The 8,842-nt window shown below is 49.4% G+C and overlaps 1 protein-coding gene across 1 annotated transcript in view; it reads left to right on the top strand.

Annotated features, from left to right (window-relative positions):
* The first annotated feature begins 2,006 nt into the window (after positions 1-2,006).
* BCOR (BCL6 corepressor) overlaps positions 2,007-8,842 on the top strand; it is a 151,679-nt gene continuing 144,843 nt past the window's right edge. The window contains exon 1 of the mRNA XM_027875643.1: positions 2,007-2,124. The gene's annotated coding sequence lies outside the window, so the exon portion shown is untranslated. The remainder of the gene's footprint in view (positions 2,125-8,842) is intronic.

Below are 8,842 nucleotides of genomic sequence, written 5' to 3'. Positions count from 1 at the left end.
AAGGGAAATCTTATTGCAGCTGTGCTTCATTTGAGTTGAATGATGGTGCCCAGGAAAGCTGAAGCTGGTTTGGCCGCGGGTCAGAGCTGTTCGCTTCCATTCTTTGCTCGGGAAGGGAAGAAGGGGAAGTGAGAGGACGCTGGGGCCAGAGAGACCTAGGTCTCCACAGGACTTGTTTGTGCTCGGAAACAGGCGGCTCGGGCGGAAGCTTAAGTGGGGGCGGGTCACGTGCAGCAGTGGCTGCAGACTGTGCGGCTGCGGTTGGCTACAGCCTAGGCTCCGGACTAGAAATTGACTGGCCCGGCTCCTTTTGGTAGCAAAGCCCAGATCTGGAGTACACTGGGTGTTTGGTGGAAGCCACTGACCCCGCCCCGAGTTGCTTGAGGGAAGAAAGGAGGCGTGGAAATGAGGGCGGGGAGAGATTGAGGTTTGGGAACTGAAGCGCTCTGGGTCTCCTCTCATTCCCTAGAGGACCTCTTGTAAAAAAGGAAATGTCTTTCTAAGCGCCCTCAGGTGCCCAAGAGATTAGTGGGCAGAGAGGATAAGATAGGTTTTCTCACCCTGCTCCCCCCCCCCACTGCCTGGGACTGTGAGGGGTTTTCCCACCCTGTTCTTCACCCCCCCTCCCCCCCAGTGCCTGGGATTGGGAGGAGAAGGGTTGGATAGGGCGGGGTTGGAGGGAAGAGCTGAAGCTATACAGGCTGGGGGGAGGGGGAGACTGGGAGGGCGACCCTAGGAGTTGCGATGGCTAACGGATGTTCATTCCCTTCCTCACCCCCACCTCTTCTTCCTGCTTTTAAATCTCTAAATACTAAATTCCTCAATCCCTCCTTGCTTGTCCCTGGGGCGCCCCATTATACTCAGTGAAGGATGCACACCCCTCCCCGCGGGCGGCCGTGCTCCCCGCTGCGCTCCAGCTGCTTCGCTGGGTTCTGGGCTGCCACAGGGGAGGTTGAGAGTCCCCAGCTGCAGCGACTGTTTCCCGGCCAGCGGGTAGGGTCGTGGCTGCCAGCCTCCAGTCCTTCCTTTAGGGAAGGTACAGATAACACTCGCTGCAGCCCGCCAAGAAGCTCCTTTCCCCCTGTCGTAGGGGTGACAACAGACACAGACAGCATACTCCTCCCAGATGCAGCCGCCGCCGAGTGCAAAGAACACTAGGCTTCAGGCTCGGGCTCGCTACCGCCTCCGCGAATGATCTAGCGAGCGAGAATGCCAGCAATTCCTCCTCCCTCTGCCTGGTGTGGGAGTCTAGGCGGGAGGGGCCGCGGAGGGAAAGAGGGAATACGGGAAAACCGTCTGCTGCTTCTCGGCACGAGGGAGCTGGGATCTGCCGAGACTCACAATCCAGTGTTGTGGGATTTTTTTCTTTCGTGCGGGATGTCTTTGTGAAGGGAGGGGAAGTTGTAAAGCTAGGATGAACGCTCAACGCTTTCTCTTTCGAGGTTTGATAACCTCCGTGCCCACCTTGTCAATCTCTTTACAAACCTCGTCAATCTCTTTACAAACCTCGGATGGGGAACGAGTGTTACGCTCCCCTTCTCCCACTTAAAAGCTTGGGGAACAAGGGGGGGGGTTTGCCCAATAACCGCGTAAGGTCTCCAGCATTGGGAGCCCACCAGCCTATGAATAGGATAGGAGAGGAAAAAAGAGAGAAAGCTTTGCTTCTCCCAAGTCGGGGGCTTCGGGGGGCCAGGCGAACGTGTCCCAGACTGAAATGTACACACATACTTTATTTTGCTTCGCAGTTTGGGAGACTGGGGCAATAACCAACCGCTCAAACTTTTCCTTCCCCAGAGGGGGGCTCTGAACACACAAGTCTCTTCCGGATGAATACGGGGGCGAGAAGCACTGTCCTTTAGGCGAGGCTGGGAGAGCGATTGGGGGGAAGGGAGAGAGGGGGAAACCTCGTGCAATTTCCTTCCTTGGCGAAGCTGGGAGGAGGGGAGAGGGGAGGGGGCCGAGACCACATGCACTTTCGTTTCTCACGGGCGGCGGCGCGTGTCACGTTGCGGCTGCAAATCTGCGTTTGGCAGCAGCGGCAGCCGCGGTAGCTCTGTGTGGAGTCTGGCTAGGGGTGAAGCGAGACGCCATTTGCATCCACAACACACTTCGCTCTCCGATCAGGTTCATGCGGGAAACTGGGGCGGAGGGAAGGGAGGAGGGGGAAGGGGGATTGTCGCCCGCTGCGGAAGCTTATTACGACAGTGACACTGATTAGATGCCTTGTTTGTACGTGCATAGAATAGGGGTGGGTCTTTTTTCTCCCCTCATCTTTTTTCTGGATATACTTTCTGTTTGGAAAGTTGCGGGGATTTTAAAAAAAATACTACACAGCTGCTGGCTTTAGGGCTGAATTATGCGAGCACGTTTGCTTACCCTGGGGGAGTAACGCATATAAGCCAACTCAGGGATTATAGCCGAGGCCCAGCGCCATAGAAATCCAGCCCTCAGTTTTTAATGAGCTTTTGAATCGGAGAGCGCTTCAAGGCGCTCATAAAGCCAAGACTCGATTTCCATCTGCCCCCGTTGCCTCCGTGTTCAGTTTGTCGGTGGAAACCTAGCGATCCGTGCAGAACTCCATGAGGGAGGGCTTGTTGCCAAGGGTGATCCGAAGCCAATTTTCCTGTCCGACCCTGACCAATGGAAAAAATGACGGTGTAGCTCCAATCAAACACCCCACTATCGTAAATGCGCCCAACCCGGAGTCTAGTGCACGAACCCCGGCGCCTTTCAAATTAACCACAGGGGGAGGGGTGGGGGAAGAGAGAAGCAGTAAGGTTTGCCTTCGCCAGAGAGGCATGTTGGTGAGTAAGAAAGGTGAATTCTCAATAGGATGAGAGGGGTCTGTTCAAATAGTTGCATTAACTTCGTCCACCGAAATCCATGTTTATCCCAAGTGTGTTTCAAACACGATCAACATTCTTAATATTTACATCAGGCAGAGACGATAGTTCAGTCACGATTACTGTAAGGATGCTTTGTTTATCAGTAAATCAAAAACATAGGGTATCAGACTGGTACCAACGTGTAACTACTGTTTATATACAACTGAGGATGGAAAACACTGGGCTACTCATTGGAGGGATCATCCTGACTTACTCTGTCTCTGTACCGATACTGTTCTTCCTCCTTTGCTCTCACCTCTGGGACCTTTAAATTCAATGGAGCCGAATAGACGCTTTTAAAAATTGCAGCTTTTAATTTTCGGTTTGCGTTCCCTCTTGTAGCCAACCCCCTTTACGATTACAGTATTCTCGGGTTCATCTCATCTGCTCCTGTTTGCTTTTACTTCAGAGGGAACGATAATAGATTATTTTACGTTCCTCTTCTCTCCCCCCCCCTTCGCACGTGCCTGAGGGGCCTTGGAGCCGGTGACTAGACAATGTGTTTCCGATCATTCCCTCCGCGCTCTCTCTAGCACGTCACACCGAGTTGAAAAGGAGGAATTTGAACTCTTCTGATAATACCCGAAAACTGGAACTGTGACTAACTACTGTGGGGCAGTGTTTTTATTCTGAATGTGAAGGGCAAGAGGAATCAATCTGAAGGTTGGCAACCGCCGCTTTAGGTTTTAAAGAGAACTCTTAGGTCTGAAAGACCGCGAGGAGAGCAGGCAGCCCTCGGAAGCAGCCTGCGTCTTTGGTCTTTGTCTTTAGACAGAGAGGGCTCCAGTGTTCAGTACCGATAAAGATCTACAGAGAGCACACTTGACCAACACATTTCCGTAAAATGTAGCATTGTTTAGTTGGATAGCACCATGACCGGACCACAAAAGTACTGACTTTACCAGAAAAAAAAAGGCCACTCAACCTCGAAATACAGAGACTTTAATTTTCTTTTTTTTTGGCGGCCTCTTTGGAGTAGTGCAGCAATTACCTTCACTCTGGCCCAAAGTTGCTCCCCCCTCCTCCAAAACAAACAGCATTGTGTTTCTTAAGATTAAACTAAAAGTTATTAGAATAATAAAGCAAGAGGCTAAAGCACAAAGTTGGACCTTAGAGTTGGAAGGGAGCCCAGTCCAACCCCTCATTTTACAGATGAGGATACTGAGGCCCGAAAAGATTAGGTAGTTTGCCCAACATTACCATGATAGGGGCAGAACTTGGACCAAAAGAACCAGATCTGATTCACAGCCTAGTCTTCTTTCCTCTAGACCTGCAAATAAGAAACTTTTTTAAATTGGAAAAGAGAAATTTCTTTTTATTATACAAACACTAACTCAGACTTTCGTTTGAATAGGAGAGTAAGAAAACATGAGAAAAATCACGATTTAAAAGTTTTTAATTTCAAGAATCTGATAGCTACACTTGATCATTTATTTGAACTTAGATTAAACTGTTATTGTGGGTCTTCTAGAACTTAAAATATCTATCTTGAATGTACTGATATGTTTAGTTTGAACACAGCAGATATTTTCCAACAAAGCCAAATTCTCCAAATTTTTTTTTAGGGAGCCAGGTGCCCTGGAGAAGTATCAAGAAATGCATTCAAAAAGAGCTTTCCACTCTTGACCTTTTCAGACCACTATTACCGAATGGACTAGTGGTTAAAAATTGATCAGTGCTGTCCAGACCCTCATTTCTCCATCTGCTAACCTTCAGTTTCACCAAATGGTTAGGATTAAGGCCCTTTCTACCCATTTCCAAACCTGCAAAAGTCCAAAGTCAATCGGAAAGAATGCCAGGTGCCACTATCAGTCTGCATGAGAATACTACTTCCCACCTTTTAAGCACACTCACACACAATATGCTGTCCTTCGCATAGGCCTTCCCCAATCTTAACCTAGAAATTACACTTAAAAAAAAAAAGTGAGATAGGTACCTGGAAGAGGGAGGGAAGTCCTCCTGTTTGTGGGCAGTTATATTCCCCCTCTGCTCCATCCCTGTCCATCTCCAGCCAAAAAGCCTCACTCATATGGAAACAACGGTAGAAAACATTATTAAGTAATTCTGGTTTCTCGGCTTAAAATAAGTTTCCGCTTCTCTAAAGGTACAGTAGTTTAGCCACCTAAGAAGGTTATGTGAGAACTGAATTGTAAGGAGTACAGGGTAGTTCCCCTCGCTCCCAGAAAGCATACTACGGGCCTATACCCAATAACTCCCAAATGCAGTGTCAGTGAACCTTGGCGTAGAATCCTAAACGTCAGTAACTTTGCTTGCTAGCTGGTGTCATTAATGCAGAGCAATATGGGGCTCCTCCCGCTTTCCCCCTCCCCAGCTCCAGACTCCACCGAAACTGCTAGCTGTGGGCCAGAGACAAGGGGAGGACGGCGAGGCAGCTTCCTGACTGTCGGGTTCTGTAGTCCTGGGCTTTCCCCTTCGCCAGAGCTAGCAAACCTTAGAGGCGGGTTGGGACCCGGCAGCTGCAAGCACGGGAGCCCTTTTACCTCAATTACGATTCGAGATGGTTGGTATAGGGTTAGCAACACCACTCCCCCTTTAAAAAAAATGCACGAAGATAGACAGAGCTTGTCAGCTGATATGACTGCCTTTCCTATGAAGACCTTTGGGGAGTCCCCGAGGCACAGCCGGTGCCCCAGTTTCCTCTCTCCCCGGGCTGTGCCTTGCACCGCCTGGCTGTCGGGCGTAGCGGCGGGAGCGCGGAGCAATTGACTTATGAGCGCAGCTGGTGTTAGGGGAGGGGGGTGGGGGTGGATTCCCCGGGGTGAGGAGGGGAAGTGAGTCAGGCCGGAGCGGCCCAGCATATCTTGACACCCTCCATAAACAGGACCCTGCACCAACTCCCGTAAGAATACACCCACATCCCGTCGGTCCTTTTCCATTAACACACCATAGCTCTTGAGCTACAGTGGGGTGTAGGAGAGAAGGGGACTTCTCTCTAGGGCCTGAGCACTCTGGTCTCTCAGGATCGAGACGCTTTGGAGGAAAGGGCCGGAGGGTAGAGTCTCCGAGGGGGAAGAGATGGCTGGTGGAGGCAGAGAGAGGGGTGGTTCGGCAGAAGGCAACACTCCAGTTGGGTTGCTCTGCTCTTCGCCACCCCTAGCGGGAGCCTCGTTACCCTGCACTTATTACATTGACAAGATCGCGGCTCCCGAGTCCCGAGGGCCGGCAGTGTTATACTTCTAAGGAACTCGTTCCGCTCGCCGCCGAAGCCGGTGCAGTGGCGGTAGCGGCTGCTGCTGCAGCTGCTGCAGCCGCCGCCGCCTCTGCTACCGTCTGCAGACCCAGAAGTAAAACTCTTCGGGTTTAGATAGGGCAAAACCCCTTTTTCTCTACCCTGAGACCTTATTTTTAGGAGGGGAGTCTATTTTGGAGGACTGCTAGGCAGGAGCCTGGGGGGCGGGGGGACAGAGCAACCTCAGATTCCTCTTTCTCCCCTATACTCTCACGTCCCCTCTCTCCCGCAGTCACCCAGCCAGCCTACGGCCTCACAAAGCATGGCAGAACTGTACATTTCTGCAGACTCATGCCGAGGTGGCGGGCGGCGCAGCCTGGAACCGTTTCAAAATGCCCTGGCGTCCCATGGAGAGCGAGTGAGCCCGCGCCTCTCCGGCCGCCAGCTAAGTAGCAGAGAGAGAAACCCCGGGAGGCTCCGGCCCCAGCGGCGCGTTAAGCACACCCGAGACATCGAGAAAAAGAAAAAAGCAAGCGCATAAGCTAGCGCCTTTTCCCGGAACCTCCAAACCCCAGGGAGCAGCTGCCATCTTCGTATGACAAGCAGCTAGAGGCTTCCTGTTAAATGTTTCTATCTTACTCCCTCCCCAACTTACAGCTTTCTTGCTTTTTTTTTCTGGGGAAAGATTAATTATATATATATTTTAGGCAACCGTTACACGCCATTAGATAAAGGCGGGAATTCTCGACCTTCGAGTGAACAACCACTACATATACTGGCTAAGTCACCGTCTTCATAACGGTTTGAATGTGACCCGTCTACAAGAAGGGTTAGTCACATACCCAGGCTTAACTCCCAGCGTTTCGGTTCTCAAAGGGAAGAGGCAAAGACACCTACCCCTGACCCAACTAAAGACACATTTCCTAGACTCCCCCCCCTCCCCCAAACCTTTATCTACGTTAAATGAAGATTAAATGTGGTACATCTGATTAGTCATCTTCTTTCTCCTCGTTTAAGCATCGCGGGCCTTGTGAGTTTCGCTCTTTCTGGGAGAAGTATTTAGCCTGAGTTTTAAAGGGGAGGTGGGGGAACTCTTGTAAAACTTGATTTTTCTCAGAGACTGGAGTTGTATTGGTAGAAAGAAAAATGATTGGGGTGGGGGTGGCCTAATAAACGTAACTGCCTAAATGTTAAGCTGTCTGACCTGTGCAGTGATCAAGGAGCTGGATTTCCAGCTGAGAAACAAACACGAGGGAGACAGAAAGACAGACACAAAGACTGGGGGATGGGGGGGAAGAGGATAAGAGAAGGAAACAATGGAGTGTGAGAAACAGACAATTAGAGTTAAGGAGTCGATGGGGGTTGGGAGTACAAAAAAGGAAAGGAAGAGGTAGAATGTTTTCTGCCTTCGCTCAGAAAAGGCTGTACTCACTGGGGAAAGCTTAAGAAACCACAATTTCTGTATCCGGGTCTCGAGAACCAGGGGAAAAGAAGCCTATTCAGAACTACAGGATCCTCTGCTGTGAAGTGTCTCTTCTCCCATCCCCCCATAAAGAATAGATGATTTTTAAATACGTAAAAGTCCCTTCATTTGCAAAAAAAAAAAAAAAAAATCCCAAGGGAGATGATGATAAGAAAAGGGAAGACGTAGGTAGGGGGGTGGGCTTCGAAGGGAAGAAGACCTAGTTCCAGTTCTGACTTTGCCACACCCTTACTAGTGTGCAAGTCCCCTAACCTGTCACGAGACCCACCCCGATCCCTTCTTGTTGGGATATGGAATGATTTGAAGTGGAAAATATTGAGGAATTGGGAAGGAAAATCAGAGTTAGTTCATACATCACATAATATCAGGAAGAAAAAAGGTGAGAAAGTATGAAGTAAAATATAACTTAATTATCTTGTATTTTCAGTAATAATCACTGACAATTGCACAATGCTTTTGGATTTGCAAAAGCACTTTACATACATGGGCCCATTTGAACTTCAGACTATTTCATCACCATTTTAAAGACAAGGAAAGTGAAATTTATACAAGATAATGTCAGATTTGGAATTTGAACTCAGGTCTTCCTGAAATCAAGTCCACTACACTCCACACTGCTTTCCCTTGTGATAGAAGTAAGACAGTCTAAAAGAACAAAAGTTGGAAAGGAGAGTAACAGTATGAAAAGCCCTGGATTCTCTTAAAAGACCTGAATCCTGTTTGACATCATCCCATGATATTGTACAAATCAACCTCTCTGAGCCAGTTTGCTCATTAGTAAATTTCATAAAATAGTACCTACCTATTATAACTAAAAGGCTCCTATAAAGGAAAGCTATTCTTAATGGAACTTCTGAGTTTCAAATGTAGTGGGGAAGTTGGTTTTTTCCCTTTTCTCCCAATCGCTTATCATTGAAAGTAAGGGGCAGATAACTAAGGAAATGAGGAGTTAATGTGTTAAACTAATTCCAAGAAAATGCCTAAACACTCTTATCCCTTCCAAAGTGTGAAAAAGTTTTTCTAGTTGGATTGGAAGAGAAGCTTAGCTTTGGCCAGCCGAAATTAGCCACTGTCCTGGTGGTCTTTAAAAAGCTGAGCTTGCTATCCTGAGAGCTTTAGAATCAGGTAGCAACTTTTTGGAGGGTGGTCCCTCTACCAGGTGCGGGGGGGGGGGGGGGGGGGGTTGTCTTGCGGGGGCCCCCCCCCTCCGCCCGCGGGCCCTGGCCCGGGTGGCAAGACAGGCAAAAGAAAAAAACATGGGAAGGGAGAGCACAGCTAGAAGAA

This window comes from Vombatus ursinus, unplaced genomic scaffold (assembly GCF_900497805.2).
Source record: "Vombatus ursinus unplaced genomic scaffold, bare-nosed wombat genome assembly UNPS02014809.1, whole genome shotgun sequence".
In the NCBI taxonomy this organism is placed as follows: domain Eukaryota; kingdom Metazoa; phylum Chordata; class Mammalia; order Diprotodontia; family Vombatidae; genus Vombatus; species Vombatus ursinus.
The sequence above is the reverse complement of the archived record's forward strand: the minus strand, read 5'-3'. Positions and strand labels throughout refer to the sequence as shown.